Source organism: Lycium barbarum, chromosome 8 (assembly GCF_019175385.1).
Source record: "Lycium barbarum isolate Lr01 chromosome 8, ASM1917538v2, whole genome shotgun sequence".
Taxonomy (NCBI): Eukaryota; Viridiplantae; Streptophyta; class Magnoliopsida; order Solanales; family Solanaceae; genus Lycium; species Lycium barbarum.
The window spans coordinates 52,328,597-52,345,413 of NC_083344.1; positions in this window are offsets into that span (position 1 = coordinate 52,328,597).

Here is a 16,817-nt window from a genome sequence, read left to right on the forward strand (position 1 = left end):
CACTATCACATATATATCCATTTCATAACATTAAAACATAAAAATCTTACCTTTTTCTTGAATTTCCGACTTGTCGCAAACGTCGCTCTTTCTCCAAACTACTTGTACCACGTCGGAGAGCGTCTTGAGTACTTCACAATTATGTAAAACTTGAGATTTTTGAATCAACACCAAAACTTGGATGATTTTTCTTTTTCTCCTAACCCTTTCGGCCGAGAGCCTTTATTTGATGCCCCTTCTCTTTTTTTTTTTTTTTTATTTTGATCTTGATTCTAGATAATTCAAAGGGGTTACATGATATATATCCACTATGTTGATCATGTGCATGGCACATGATCATTTAACAAAGGGGCTTGGGCCATGAATATGGCCGGCCACCCCTAGTTACTTGGGCCACAATGTTTTTGTTCCATTTCTTGGCCCGATTCATTAAACGTCCCGTTTGTAATTCCCGAACTAATTTCCAAAATTCCAAATTTACCCTCGGCCTTCCCCGAGGTCTCGACATCAATGATTTCATAATCAACATGAGCATAGCAACTTGAATCAAAATATCTCCTCAACACACACAAGTCTTATTTATTTCTTGATTTCCCGTTATACGAAAATACGGGACATAACATACATAGCGGAGCTCCATTTTATTCGGAGCTATAGCTTTTTGGTACTTATTCTTTTGTGTACATAATTATGGGCATAGCGGGGTCTTGTCCCGCTCATGTGATATGTTATAACCTTCTTAGAGGCTCGTAGACATGTGTATGTGGTTAGATGTGTGTGGCCTTGTCGGCCTATATTTTGTATATCATTTTGTCGGCCTCGTCGGCCCATGTACATTGATGTGGCATAGATGCCTATGATGATATAAGAAATGTTGTCGTCCAATTGGGACTAGTATGATTGATGGCTAGAATGCATGATTTGATTTATGGCTCACCTAGACGTTATGTGAAAGTGTGTTAAAGAGGTGCCCGGGTGGGGTAGCGCCGGGTGCTCGTCGCGGCCCTAGTCGGGTAGTGACATATAGACTCTAAAACAAAGAGTGAGAGTCATGCAGAAACGAATCTACTGACTAGTAAATAAACGAACATAAATTGAACAGGCATCTGAGATTATACGGGAAACCATTCGCGAAGACCTTGAACCAGGTGACATGGAGAGGAAATAACTCAAAGGGGGTATTGTAAAGGATGGTGATGTTTTACTAGAATAGAGGCAAAGGCACTAGCGGTAGAGTCGTTGTTAATGATATCGCTATTTGTGAGCGACAATTATGAAAGGGACCTAAGGTTTTCTATAGCAGGATACTAGATATGATAATCAAGGGAAATAATAATAAAGGAAGGAAGAAAGCATGACGAGATGAGTTACAACAGACAGACAAAAGACTTTTGGTATGAATGACACCAAACCTTCATGGTCGGGCATGTTATGTAAATGATATGCATATGAATATGACCATGGATTCAATATGTAAATGAGTACGATTATGAATACGGATGCTGATATGGATACATGTATATGTATAGATGTGTATGTACACGAATCATGCAAGAACGAATGTGTAACTTGCAGATATTTATGTGTCGCCAATGAAACCAAGTGGGCACTTAAAAAGTGGAGTAGGAGGTAGACAAGGATAGTGTAGTCATGATTCTTTGGCCTCAGTTAAGGTCTTATGGCAGAATAACAACCGAGAAGAATGACTCCCGAAGCGGAAGAAAATATGAAATCCAAGTGTCCGCACTTATTTCAACCCCAGAAGAGATTCAAGATGAAACACTAACAATATGAGGTATGTATACTTTCTTTTCATGCTTTTGGTCGTGTGTTGCCAATTTATAGTGCTATTGTGTTATGGCCCTGTGAGGCAATGTTATTGTGGGTTGTTGTGACAGGATGGTAATGCCATATTACAGGGAAACTCTGGCGAAATTTTTGTAGAATTCCCGAGTACTTAACATTCGAGGACGAATGTTCCAAAAAGGGGGGAAGAATGTTACACATCGGAACTTTGGGTTGCTGAGCAGTGGATGGACTAACGTAAGTTAAGGTGTACATGATGTCCCTACAAGTAAGAAGGGATGCTTAATAATTCTAATTAAGATTCCAAAGAAGTTAATGGCAAGGGAGAAAAGTTCGTTAAATGAAACTTCACCGCAGTTCTGCGAAAGGGGAGTTCGACAGTCGTTCTTTGTACCATCAGACGAGTCGACGCTTCGTCGATTGTGCCGTAGAATTGAGCTAGAGCGAAGGCCATTCAACGAACAGGTCGACGCTCCGTCGATCAGTTCAACGAACCGTCCTTCTCACCGTAAAATGAAAAGAAACGAAAGGTTGCTCACTGGAAATTTAACGACTTCGACGACCAGATCGACACTTCGTCGGTCGTACCGTATATCTCGGTCGGGACTGATTTCATGATTTAATATAAGGACCATTCCCTCATTTTATTTCATTTCATCTTCAACTCTCCTCTCTTCAAGAAACCTCTAGAACCTTCTCCATCATTCACCCACAAAAAAATCAAAGGAAATCCATGATCAACTACACCAAAACCATGAAACCAAGTGTATGAAACCCATTAAAAGTTCATCTACACCAAGGAAACTCAAGAGAAGAGAGTTAGGGTTTTGGTGCAAGAAGTGGAGTTGTACTCAAAGGTTGTTCATCCATCATCCAAGGTAAGTTTTATGGTATTTACATTTTGTTTAAGGTGTTGAAAAGTTAAAACACTTGGATTGTAGAAGGAGGGATGAAATGGGTCATAAATATGTGAATAGTGACATTGTTGAGTAGTAGTTGGAATGAATCATGAAAATGGATATGTTAAGATTGTAAATAGGTTATGAATGACATGTAGAACATGGTATGAGTATTATATGTGAAAGAACACGATAGTGAACTATGGTCATGATTATGGATGAATTAAAGTGAAATTGTGCAAAGTGGATAATAATAAACGAATGATGCTTGTTGTTTATGATATTGGGAACGTTGTTATGAATGTTTGGGAGTTGATATAGAATATGGGAAAAGTTGTATAAACGAAAAATGCCGTCCAATTTTCTTTAGCTTTAGTAAGCACGTTCAAGTAATCGATTAGCTAATGTTCATGCGACTTCTCTTGAAGGTAGAAACGTGGGCATTGAAGGATAACAAGCAAGCTGTTACACCTCGAAATTTCTCCGTACTCGTGTGATGAGTGGAATGATGAAAATTGAGTGAATGATGTTTTATTAAGTCGGGAATGGCTAATTAAGAATTTTTGGAAATAAGAAAGTCGCGGAAAATTTTTCAGCACAGTGGTGGCACTATACGGCCCGTAAAGTGATTTACGGACCATATAGTGCAGTCGTCCTCCAGCTTGTCAAAAATCTCAACTTTCTGTAAATGTTGAATATGGTTAAAATACGACCCAGTTTACGGCCCGTAAACCAGGTCGTAAACTACCATGTCCATCAGCCAAACTTTCTGTCTTTGAAATGGTTAAACACGACTTGGAGGACGGCCCGTAAACTGGTTTACGGACCGTAAACCTCAGTCGTAAATCGCCATAATCCCCAGCAAAACTTTCTGTTTTTGGGAATGCTTAAAAACGAACACAGTGGACGGACCATAAATCAAAATACGGTCCGTATATGGTGGTTTACGACCACTGTTCACCCCGACAGGAATTCATTAAAGATCAGATTTTGTGATTTTAAAAAGGGACTTAGGCTTCATATTACTTCATTATTCATCCAACAAATCAAGAGACATTCTAGAACTCTCCAAATAATTCCTCCACAAGAATTCAACAGAATTAAATGGAATATCAAGACCAACAACACTAATTTCATGGAATCAAGGGTAAGAACTCAATAAAGGGTCATCTAAGTGAAGAAATTCCCAAGAAGGTGGGACTAAGGTTTTGGCTAAGTGAAGTATTTAAACTTAAGGATTGTTCAACCATCATCCAAGGTACGTTTTATGATTATTCCATGTAGTTTGAAGTATTGGAAAGCTTAGACACTTGAAATGTAAAAGAACATAGAAATGGGTCATTATTGAGTGAATAGTGGCATGAATGAATGATAGTGGAATTGAACTATGAATATTGAAGTGTTGTGAGTACTAATATGTTATAAATTATGTTTTATCATGAAACAATCATTAAATGCATGAAAACGCAAGGATGAGCTAGAAGTAGAAATAAAGGAAAATGGTGGATTTTGTCAAATGTACGTAAATGACGATTGTCGATTATGATATTGAGGATAATATTATGAATATTGGGAGTTGATATAGAACGTGAGAAAAGTGGCATGAGCGAAGGAAGCGTTGTCCAACTTCTCCTAGAATTAGCGACGCGTTCTTATAGTTAGCTCACTAATGTTGATACGAATTCTCTTATGAAGGTAACGACGTGATATCGGCGGAGAACAAGTGAGTGATATCTTAGCTAAACGACCAAGGTATGTGAGGCTAGTCCTTCTTTCTAATGGCATGAATCCTTTAACTTGAATCCCCATTCCTTTCATAAGTTCTTGCATTCTAAGAAGTTAAAATCCTATATTTATGAATGTCTATATGAGATGAGTTATACGATATGATGACACTAGAATGATGATGATGTTATTCCTTTCCTACACTCACCTTATGTACTAGTCCTTTCAAGGTGGGGCGGAATGTCCATGATGGTTTCATAATGTAATCTGGGGATCACGACCTTACGTCACCCCGATAGAGTAAAGTTGATCATGAGTCTTATATACGTATTATGATAAGATAAGTATTTATGCTAAGCATATTACTATGAGCATTTATGTTGAGCATGTCATGAGCATTTCACACCGGGCCTAGTTGGCCGGGCAGACACCGCTTCGGCGGGCGGTGATACGGATACACCACGACCTACGGGCGTGGGCAGACACCGCTAGTGGGCGGCATGAGATGGTACCCCAGACGCGGGAGGCCTAGACGCGGGCTAATATTATTGATTATCACACCGTTCCGACATGAACATGCCGCTTGCATATGATGCTTACATGTTATGATGATGAGTATGAGTAAGATAGCATGCATTACTTCATTTATGATTATCAGTCAGATCCATATGTATCATGTTGATGTTATTCCCATATTACTGATGTTTCCTTTCATTATATATGCCTCTCATACTCGGTACAATATTCGTACTGACGTCCTTTCTTCGGACGCTGTGTTCATGCCCACAGGTAGACAGGGAGGAGAGCTTGGCCCAGGTCCTCAGTAGCTGTCAGCTAATAGATAGCACTCCATTGTTCGGAGGTGCTTATGACTATTCCTTTGATGTACATTCATATATGCATATTTTGGGCATGACGGAGTCTTGTTCTGTTCATGTATTCATTATGTTAGTAGAGGCTCGTAGATACGCAGTGTGGGTTAGATGGTCTCACAAAATGTTTTCATATGTATGTGTATTATTTTGATGGCCAAGGGGCAAATGTATATAAAGTATTTATATTTTGATTAAATATGATTTTCCTACAATTGGTATGTTAAATTGATAAAAGAGTATTAAATGAGCGAGACCACCAGTAGAGTAAGCGGTGCTCGGTAATTGCTCCGGGTACCCGTCGCGGCCCCTAGCTGGGTCGTGACAGAAGTGGTATCATAGCAGTTCGCCCTAGGAAGTGTCTACGAGCCGTGTCTAGTACAGCCTTGTTTATGGTGTGTTGCGCGCCACGCTAATAAACAAGAGGCTACAGGGCATTTAGGAAAATGACCATCCTTCTTCTCATGAATCGTGCGATAGAGCCATGTCTAGGATTATATCATTCCTAAAAGTCTGTTATGGTTTCAGAAAAATGCCGCCGAAAGGAAAAGCTACAGCTGTCCAAAAAGGCAAAGCTACGACGAAGAAGTGGGCAGAAAGGGCGCCTTCGGCGGGGGTAGAGGAAATGAAATCGCAAAGTGAGGCCGTGCCCAATGTAGAAGAGCAGGGAGGAGCCCCAGCTCCGATTCCTCCACCGGGTGCTTCGGGTCAACAAGTGTCCGAGGCCATACATTTATTGACGCAGTTGGTTGCCGCTCAGGCACAGCGACAGAATGCGGGCCCAAGTGATTGTTCAGCTAGGACAAGAGCCCGTGATTTCCTTACTCTAAATCCTCAAGAATTTTTTGGGTCGAAGCCGGATGAGGACCCACAAGGTTTTATCGATGAAATGCTGAGGACGTTAACACTTATGCATGCTTCTGAGACTGAATCTATAGAGTTGGCCTCATATAGACTTCGCGACGTGGCGGTACTATGGTATAAGAATTGGGTGATAACAAGAGGGGAGAATGCACCACCTCCTGTGTGGCAAGAGTTTGTAGATGCCTTTATTCGTCACTACTTGCCACCTGATGTCCGCCGAGCTAGAGCGGACAGGTTCTTGAATTTGAAACAGGGAAGCATGAGTGCCCGAGAGTATAGTATGCAATTCAATTCATTGGCCCAGTATGCTCCGACTATGGTGGCTGACATGGGAGACCGAGTCTATAGATTTGTGAGTGGTTTAGGACCACACCTATTCAGAGATTGCCTGACATCCTCTTTGCAAGACGGGATGGATATTTCTCGGATGCAGGCCCATGCTCAGAACCTCGAGGAACGACAATGACAGTAGAGAAGGGATCGTGATGGTGACAGAAGACAAGGTAAGAGGGCTAGATCTATGGGGGAGAACAGTGAGTACCGAGGGGGACCGAGACAGACATATTCTCGGCACTCAGGTCAGTCAGTGACTAGTGCACCTCCTAGATTCTCAGATAGGAGGGTTGATCGTTCTACTCAGTCAGGCCAGGGGCAGAGTTCGAGGGCTTCAGATTCGCAGCCTAGGGGATACTTTAGCCAGAGGAGACCTTCAGTACCGCGGTGTAGCCAGTGCGGTAAATTGCATTTCGGACAGTGTCGTCAGGGTTCGGATGCTTGCTATGCTTGCGGGCAAGTCGGTCACATGATGAGAGATTGCCCCTCAGCAAGAGATAGAGTTGGGACTGAGCCTATAGGTTCAGCAACGGGTTCTTCCTCAGCACGCCCGACAGCACAGACTCCTCAGACTACAGCAGGTAGAGGTAGCGGTAGAGGGGGAGCATCAACTTCCGGTGCTGTTCAGCCCCGTGTGTATGCTTCAGCTGGGTGATAGGATCTTGAGTCTTCCCCAGATGTTGTCACAGGTACCTTGACTATGTTTTCCCGTGATGTATATGCTCTGATTGATCCAGGTTCTACCTTCTTATATATTACTCCGTATATCGCTGATTGTGTTGGGGTGAGACCCGAGCCAATTAAACCTTTCGAGGTATTCACTCCGGTTGGTGATCCTGTAATAGCGAGGCAAGTATATAAGGACTGTGTAGTCATTATATGTGATCGCCAGACGACAACGGATTTGATTGAACTTGAGATGATAGATTTTGACGTAATTATGGGTATGGACTGGTTGGCATCGTGCTATGCTAATGTTTGTTGCCGGACAAAGGTAGTTCGATTCCAATTTCCGGGAGAGCCCATACTCGAGTGGAAGGGTAATACAGTTTCCCCAAAGGGTAGGTTTATTTCCTACCTTAAGGCGAAAAAGATGATAACCAAGGGTTATATTTGTCATCTAGTTCGGGTTCATGACACGGAAGCGGAAGTGCCAACTTTCCAGTCTGTCCCAGTAGTGAATGAATTCGCAGATGTGTTTCCCGACGAGTTACCAGGCCTTCCTCCAGAAAGGGAGATCGACTTTGCTATTGATGTACTACCAGACACCGAGCCTATTTCTATTCCTCCGTATCGGATGGCTCCAGCAGAACTGAAAGACCTAAAAGCGCAGCGAAAGGATTTACTTGAGAAGGGGTTTATAAGGCCATATTCCTCGCCATGGGGAGCACCAGTCTTGTTCGTAAGGAAGAAAGACGGATCGCTACGAATGTGCATCGACTACAGGCAGTTGAACAAAGTGACGGTGAAGAACAGATATCCCCTTCCAAGAATTGATGACTTGTTCGATCAGTTGCAAGGTGCTAAATGGTTTTCCAAGATAGATCTGAGATCGGGTTATCATCAGGTGAGAATTAGGGAAGCAGATATTCCCAAGACTGCCTTCAGGACAAGATATGGTCACTACAAGTTTCGAGTAATGTCGTTCGGATTGACGAATGCCCCGGCAGTGTTCATGAATTTAATGAATAATGTGTTCAGGCCGTTCTTGGACCTTTTTGTGATTGTGTTCATCGACGATATTTTGGTGTACTCTCGCACAAAATCAGAACATGCAGATCATCTAAGAATTGTTCTTGGCGTTCTTCGAGATCTAAAACTGTATGCAAAGTTTTCGAAGTGTGAGTTTTGACTTAATTCTGTTGCATTCCTGGGTCATGTTATTTCAGATGATGGTGTTCGAGTTGACACTCAGAAAATAGAAGCTGTGAAGACTTGGCCAAGGCCTACGACGCCTACAGAAGTTCGTTGTTTCCTGGGTTTAGCAGGATACTATAGAAGATTTGTAGAGGGCTTCTTATCTATTTCAGCCCCATTGACAAAGTTAACCCAGAAGTCGGCTAAATTCCAGTGGAGTGATGCCTGTGAGCGTAGCTTCCAAGAGTTGAAAAACAGGTTGACCTCAGCGCCAGTGCTAACACTTCCAGAAGGATGAGATGGCTATGTAGTATATTGTGACGCCTCCGGTGTGGGATTAGGATGTGTGTTGATGCAGAATGGAAAAGTTATTGCTTATGCTTCGAGACAGTTGTGAAAACATGAACAGAATTATCCCACTCATGATCATGAGCTAGCTGCGGTCATTCATGCATTGAAAATATGGAGACACTACTTATATGGTGTGCACGTGGACGTCTATACGGATCACAAAAGCCTTTAATATATTTTCAAACAGAAGGAGTTGAACCTGCGGCAAAGGAGATGGTTGGAATTACTGAAGGATTATGATGTGAACATTCTATATCATCTAGGGAAGGCGAATGTAGTAGCAGATGCACTTAGCCGCCAATCGATGGGTAGTTTATGTGGAGTTCCTTCGGAAAAGCGAGAAATGGTTCGTGAAGTCCATCGGTTAGCAAGTCTCGGCGTACGGCCCATTGACTTAGGAGATGCAGGTATTAGCGTCAATGACCCCACAGTTTCATCATTGAATCTAGAAGTGAAGGAACGACAATATGAATATCCTTAGTTAAGCCACTATCAAGATCTATCTCAGGAAAAGGAAGAGTCTCCATTCGAAGTCTCCATAGAAGGGGTTCTTAGATATCGAGGCCGGCTATGTGTACCGAATGTGGCAAACTTGCGCCAACGGATTTTAGAGGAAGCACATTATTCCCGGTATTCTATTCATCCAGGTGCAAACAAGATGTACCACGATCTCAAATTGGTATACTGGTGGGATGGCATGAAGCGAGACATAGCAGAATTTGTAGCACAGTGTCCGAATTGCCAGCAAGTGATGGCCGAGCATCAAAAGCCAGGAGGGTTATTGGAAGCAATGGAAATTCCTACGTGGAAATGGGAAGAGATTAACATGGATTTTGTGGTAGGATTACCCCGTACGCGAGGGAAGTATGATTCTATATGGGTGATCGTGGATAGACTCACGAAAGCAGCTCATTTTCTCCCCGTTAGAACCACATATTCAGCGGAGGATTATGCCAAATTGTATCTCAAGGAGATTGTATGACTTCACGGTATTCCTTTGGCCATTATCACAGACAGAGGGGCACAGTTCACAGCCAAGTTCTGGAAGTCCTTCCAAGAAGGTCTAGGTACCAAAGTTAAGCTCTGCACAGCGTTCCATCCGCAGACTGACGGAAAAGCCGAGCGCACTATTCAGACCTTAGAGGATATGCTACGGGCATGTGTATTGGACTTTGGCGGTAATTGGGATGAGCATTTGCCTCTTATTGAATTTGCCTTTAATAACAGCTATCATTCCAGCATTCAAATGGCCCCGTATGAAGCCTTATATGGAAGAAAATGCAGATCTCCAATTGGATGGTTTGAAACCGGAGAAGAACAATTGATAGGCCCCGACTTGATCCAAGAAGCAGTTGAAAAGGTTAAAGTGATTCGATACTGAATGTTAACAGCTCAAAGTCGCCAAAAGTCTTATGCAGATAATCGCCGACGAGATTTGGAATTTCAGGTGGGCGATTAGGTGTTCCTGAAGGTATCGCCGATGAAGGGAGTGATGAGATTTGGCAAGAAAGGAAAGCTAAGTCCCAGATATATCGGACCCTACCAAATCATTCACAAGGTGGGTCGACTAGCCTACGAATTGGACTTGCCTTCAGAGGTCGAATCCGTGCATCTAGTATTCCATGTTTCGATGCTCCGCAAGTGTATTGGAGACCCAACAAGAATAGTCCCGATTGATGATGTGCATGTAACAGAGGAGCTAACATACAAGGAGATGCCCATTGCCATTTTGGATAGACAAGTGCGAAGGCTTCGGAATAAAGAGGTTGCTTCAGTCAAAGTTCTATGGCGGAACAATAATCGGGAAGAAATGACATGGGAAGCGGAGGAGAAGATGAAATCCATGTACCCCCAATTGTTCCAATCCCCAGAAGAGATTCAAGATGAGATGTCGATGGTGTAAGGTATGTATGTTTTAATTTTATGTTTTTGGTCGTGTGTGGCCATAAATGTGTTGATATCGTGATATAGCCCTGTGAGGCAAAGATATTGTGGGTGTTGTAATGGAAAGGTAGTATCCAACTTACAAAGGAAACTCTCGCAAAATATTTCCCGAATTCCCGAGTGTCGAACATTCGAGGACGAATGTTCCAAAAGGGGGGAAGAATGTTAAACCTCAGACATTTCTCCGTACTTGTGTGATGAGTGGAATGATGAAAATTGAGTGAATGATGTTTTATTAAGTCAGGAATGGCTAATTAAGAATTTTTGGAAATAAGAAAGTCACGGAAAATTTTTCAGCACAGTGGTCGTATATGGCACTATACGGCCCGTAAAGTGATTTATGGACCGTATAGTGCAGTCGTCCTCCAGCTTGTCAAAAATCTCAACTTTCTGTAAATGTTGAATATGGTAAAATACGACCCAGTTTACGGGCCGTAAACTGGTTTACGGACCGTAAACCAGGTCGTAAACTACCATGTCCATCAGCCAAACTTTCTGTCTTTGAAATGGTTTAACACGACTTGGAGGACGGCCCGTAAACTGGTTTACAGACCGTAAACCTCAGTCGTAAATCACCATAATCCCCAGCCAAACTTTCTGTTTTTGGGAATGCTTAAAAACGACCACAGTGGACAGACCGTAAATCAAAATACGGTCCGTATATGGTGGTTTACGACCACTGTTCACCCCGACAGGAATTAATTAAAGATCAGATTTTGTGATTTTAAAAAGGGACTTAGGCTTCATATTACTTCATTATTCATCCAACAACTCAAGAGACATTATAGAACTCTCCAAATAATTCCTCCACAAGAATTCAAGAGAATTAAAGGGAATATCAAGACCAACAACACTAATTTCATGGAATCAAGGATAAGAACTCAATAAAGGGTCATCTAAGTGAAGAAATCCCCAAGAAGGTGGGACTAGGGTTTTGGCCAAGTGAAGTATTTCAACTTAAGGATTGTTCAACCATCATCCAAGGTAAGTTTTATGATTATTCCATGTAGTTTGAAGTATTGGAAAGCTTAGACACTTGAAATGTAAAAGAACATAGAAATGGGTCATTATTGAGTGAATAGTGGCATGAATGAATGATAGTGGAATTGAACTATGAATACTGAAGTGTTGTGAGTACTAATACGTTAAAAATGATGTTTTATCATGAAACAAGCATTAAATGCATGAAAACGCAAGGATGAGCTAGAAGTAGAAATAAAGGAAAATTGGAGGAAAATGGTGGATTTTGCCAAATCTACGTAAATGACGATTGTCGATTATGATATTGCGAATAATATTATGAATATTGGGAGTTGATATAGAACGTGAGAAAAGTGGCATGATCGAAGGAAGCGTTGTCCAACTTCTCCTAAAATTAGCGACGCGTTCTTATAGTTAGCTCACTAATGTTGATACGAATTCTCTTATGAAGGTAACGACGTGATATCGGCGGAGAACAAGTGAGTGATATCTTAGCTAAACGGCCAAGGTATGTGAGGCTAGTCCTTCTTTCTAATGGAATGAATCCTTTAACTTGAATCCCTATTCCTTTCATAAGTTCTTGCATTCGAAGAAGTTAAAAGCTTATACTTATGAATGTCTATATGAGATGAGTTATACGATATGATGAAACTAGAATGATGATGATGTTATTCCTTGCCTACACTCACCTTAAGTACTAGTCCTTTCAAGGTGGGGCGGAATTTCCATGATGGTTTCATAATGTAATCGGGGGATTACGACCTTACGTCACCCCGATAGAGTAAAGTTGATCATGAGTCTTATATACGTATTATGATAAGATAAGTATTTATGATAAGCATATTACTATGAGCATTTATATTGAGCATGTCATGAGCATTTCACACCGGGCCTAGTTGGCCGGGCAGACACCGCTTGCATATGATGCATACATGTTATGATGATGAGTATGAGTAAGATAGCATGCATTACTTCATTTATGATTATCAGTCAGATCCATATGTCTCATGTTGATGTTATTCACATATTACTGATGTTTCCTTTCATTATGTATGCCTCTCATACTCGGTACAATATTCGTACTGACGTCCTTTGTTCGGACGTTGTGTTCATGCCCACAGGTAGACAGGGAGGAGAACTTGGCCCAGGTCCTCAGTAGCTGTCAGCTGATAGATAGCACTCCATTGTTCGGAGGTTCTTATGACTATTCTTTTGATGTAAATTCATATATGCATATTTTGGGCCTGACGGAGTCTTGTTCCGTCCATGTATTCATTATGTTAGTAGAGGCTCGTAGATACGCAGTGTGGGTTAGATGGTCTCACAAAATGTTTTCATATGTATGTGTATTATTTTGATGGCCAAGGGGCAAATGTATATAAAGTATTTATATTTTGATTAAATATGATTTTCCTACAATTGGTATGTATGTAAAATTGATAAAAGGGTATTAGATGAGCGAGACCAGCAGTAGAGTAAGCGGTGCTCGGTAATTGCTCTGGGTACCCGTCGCGGCCCCTAGCTGGGTCGTGACACAAGAGACAGATTAGTTAAATAGAAAATGTATGTGAGGCTAGTCCTTTCTTTCTATGGCATGAATCCTATGGCTTGACTTTTCTTTCTTCTTCATGAATCTCCTACTTTCCGGAAAACAAAGAGTCTATGTTCATGACTAGCCATATGAGATAAGATATATATATATATATATATTATGATGAGTTTAAGTCTAAAGATTCTAGAGTTCATGATATAATATCCCTACAAAGTTAATGATGTTGTTTATTCTATACACTCACCTTATATACTATTTCCTTCAAGGTGAGGTAGAATACTTATAAATGCTCCATAATGGAATCGAGGGTCCACGACCTTATGTCACCTCGATAAAGTATAGCTATCTCTGAGTTTCTATGCATGCATTATGATGAGTACATATTGATGATATTACACCGCGCCAATATGGCCGGGCAGCACCGCTAAGGTGGGCGCCTTATAGATGATTACACCATGTCTATATGGCATGAGCAGAACCACTAGTGGGCGGCATGAGATGGTACCCCAGACGCGGGAGGCCTGGACGCAAGCTACTGATTATCACACCGTACCTACATGGACGGGCAGCTTATACATTTATGCATATATGATATGATGATGATTATGAGTAAGACAGCATGTATTATTATTTCTTTTATAAATGACAGTCAGATACATATGTTCCTTATTGATGATTCCTTTATCTCATTGACGTATCACTATTGTTTATGCCTCTCATACTCAGTACAATGTTCGCACTGACGTCCGTTTTCTTTGAACACTGTGTTCATGGCCACAGGTAGACAGGGAGGTGATCTTGATCCAGACTCGTAGGAGCTATTAGCGGCTTTGAAGAGCACTCCATTTTCCGGAGGTGCCATTGATTATTCTTTTGGTATATATGTATATGTATGTTTTGGGCACAACGGGGTCCTGTCCAGTCCATATGTCTAGTACTCTAGTAGAGCCTCGTAGATATGCAGTGTGGGTTATATGGTCTCACGAGAATGCTATTATGTATATATTATTTTGATAACCGAAAGGCTTGCGTATATAAAAGTATTTATGTTTCCGAATGAAAGTTAAATTTTTTATAATTTGAGTATGATTTTGATAAAAGAACGTTTAATGAGCATGATAAGTAGTTGAACGAGGGGTGCTCGGTGGTTAGCCTCGGGTATCCGTCACGGCCCCTGGTCGGGTCGTGACATTAATGATCCCACAGTTTTGTCCCTGCATATGGAAGTAAAAGAGTGCCAGTATGAAGATCCAAAATTGTGCCATTACAGAGATATATCTCCCGGAAAAGAGAAGTCCCCGTTTGAAATTTCTACGGATGAAATTCTTAGATACCGAGGCAGGCTATGTGTGCCGAATGTGGCAGAATTGCACCGTCGAATTCTAGAAGAAGCCCATCATTCTCGGTACTCTATTCACCCAGGTGCAACAAAGATGTATCATGATCTCAAATTAATATATTGGTGGGATGGCATGAAGAGAGACATAGTAGAATTTGTAGCTTAATGTCCAAATTGCCAACAAGTGAAAATCGAACATCAAAAGCCAGGAGGACTATTGCAAGCAATGGAAATCCCTACTTAGAAATGGGATGTGATCAAAATAGATTATATTGTGGGATTACCTCGTTCCCAAGGCAAGTATGATTCCATATGGGTGATCGTGGACAGACTCACGAAAGCAGCTCATTTTCTTCCAGTCAGAACCACATACTCAGCGGAAGACTATGCAAGGTTGTATCTCAAAGAAATTGTGCGACTCAATGGTATACCAATATCCATTATCCCAGATAGAGGAGCATAGTTTATAGCCAAGTTCTGGAAGTCCTTCCAAGAAGGTCTAGGTACCCAACTGAAGCTTAGCACGACATTCCATCCACAGACTGTTGGGTAAGCCGAACATACTATTCAGACTTTGGAAGATATGCTATGGGCATGTGTATTAGATTTCGGTGGTAGTTGGGATGATCACTACCTCTGATTGAGTTTGCATATAACAATTGCTATCATTCCAGTATCCAAATGGCTCCGTATGAAGCCTTGTATGGAAGGAAGTGTAGATCCCCAATTGGATGGTTTGAAACAGGAGAAGTATAGCTAATAGGCCCTGAATTGATTCAGCAAGCGGCAGAAAAGTCAAGGTGATCCGAGATCGATTGTTGACAGCCCAAAGCCACCAAAAATCTTATGCGGATAATCGCCGGCGAGACTTGGAATTCCAGGTTGATGATTGGGTATTTTTGATGGTGTCGCCAATGAAAGGGGTGATGAGATTTGGCAAGAAAGGGAAGTTGGACCCTATAAAATTATTCGCAAGGTGGGTCATGTAGCCTACGAGTTGAACTTGCCTTCAGAGCTTGAATCAATCCATCCAGTCTTCCAAGTCTCAATGCTCCGCAAGTGTGTTAGAGATTCTACGAGGATTGTTCTGATAGATGATGTTCAAGTGACAGAAAAGCCATCATATGACGAAGTGCCCATTGCCATCTTAGACAGGCAGGTACGGACACTTCGAAATAAGGAAGTAGCTTTGGTCAAAGTCTTGTGGCGAAACAAAAACCGAGAAGAAATGACTTGGGAGGCGGAATAGAAAATGAAATCCACATATCCACACTTATTCTAACCCCCATAAGAGATCCATAGTGAAACACCAAAACTATAAGGTATGTATGCTTTCTTTTCATGTTTTTAGTCGTGTGTGGCCAATTTATAGTTATATTGTGCTGTGGCCCTGTGAGGCAATATTATTGTGGGTTTTTGTGACAGAATGGTAATGTCATATTACAGGGGAAACTCTGGAGATTTCTTTTTACAATTCCCGAGTGTTTAACATTCGAGGACGAATGTTCCAAAAGGGGGGAAGAATGTTACACCTTTGAAAATTCCCCGTTACTGTACAGGGAATAGGCTAGCGAAGAGCATGAGGTATACGATGATTTTGATAAGTAAGAAATAGCATTTGATGATCCTAATCAAGATTCAAAGACATTTGACGTAAAGGAAGAAATTTGTCAAAGAAAGCAAAAGATATGTTGCGTGTCGGGTAAGGATTATGAGCGACGAGTTAATGAAGTCATAATGTTGTCTTGGAGAAGATTAATAAAATCCCTTAGATGGGTATTGAGGTGTAAGACAAGTGTCAAGAAGGTTCCATAAGGATTGGAGATCAAACGAGTCAACGAGAAAGAGTTCGGATGAACTGGCATTATACGGCCCAACATACTGGACGTATAAATTATAATGGCCGTATAATCATCCCAGAATGTCATGTCTCACTGGAGAAAACATACGACCCGTATAAAATGTACGGACCGTATGTTTGTCCGTATAACTTGGTCGGGACTGATTTCAAGATTTAATATAAGGACCCTCTCTCATTTTATTTCATTTCATTTCCACTCTCCTCTCTTCAAGAAACCTCTATAACACTCTCCAATATTCATCCACAAGAAATCAAAGGAAATCCATGATCAACTACATCAAAACCACAAAACCAAGTGTAGAAAACATAGCAAAGTTCATCTAAGCCAAGAAAACTCAAGGGAAGTGAGTTAGGGTTTTGGTGCAAGAAGAGAAGTTCCACTCAAGGGTTGTTCATCCATCATCAAAGGTCAGTTTTATGATCATTCCATGTT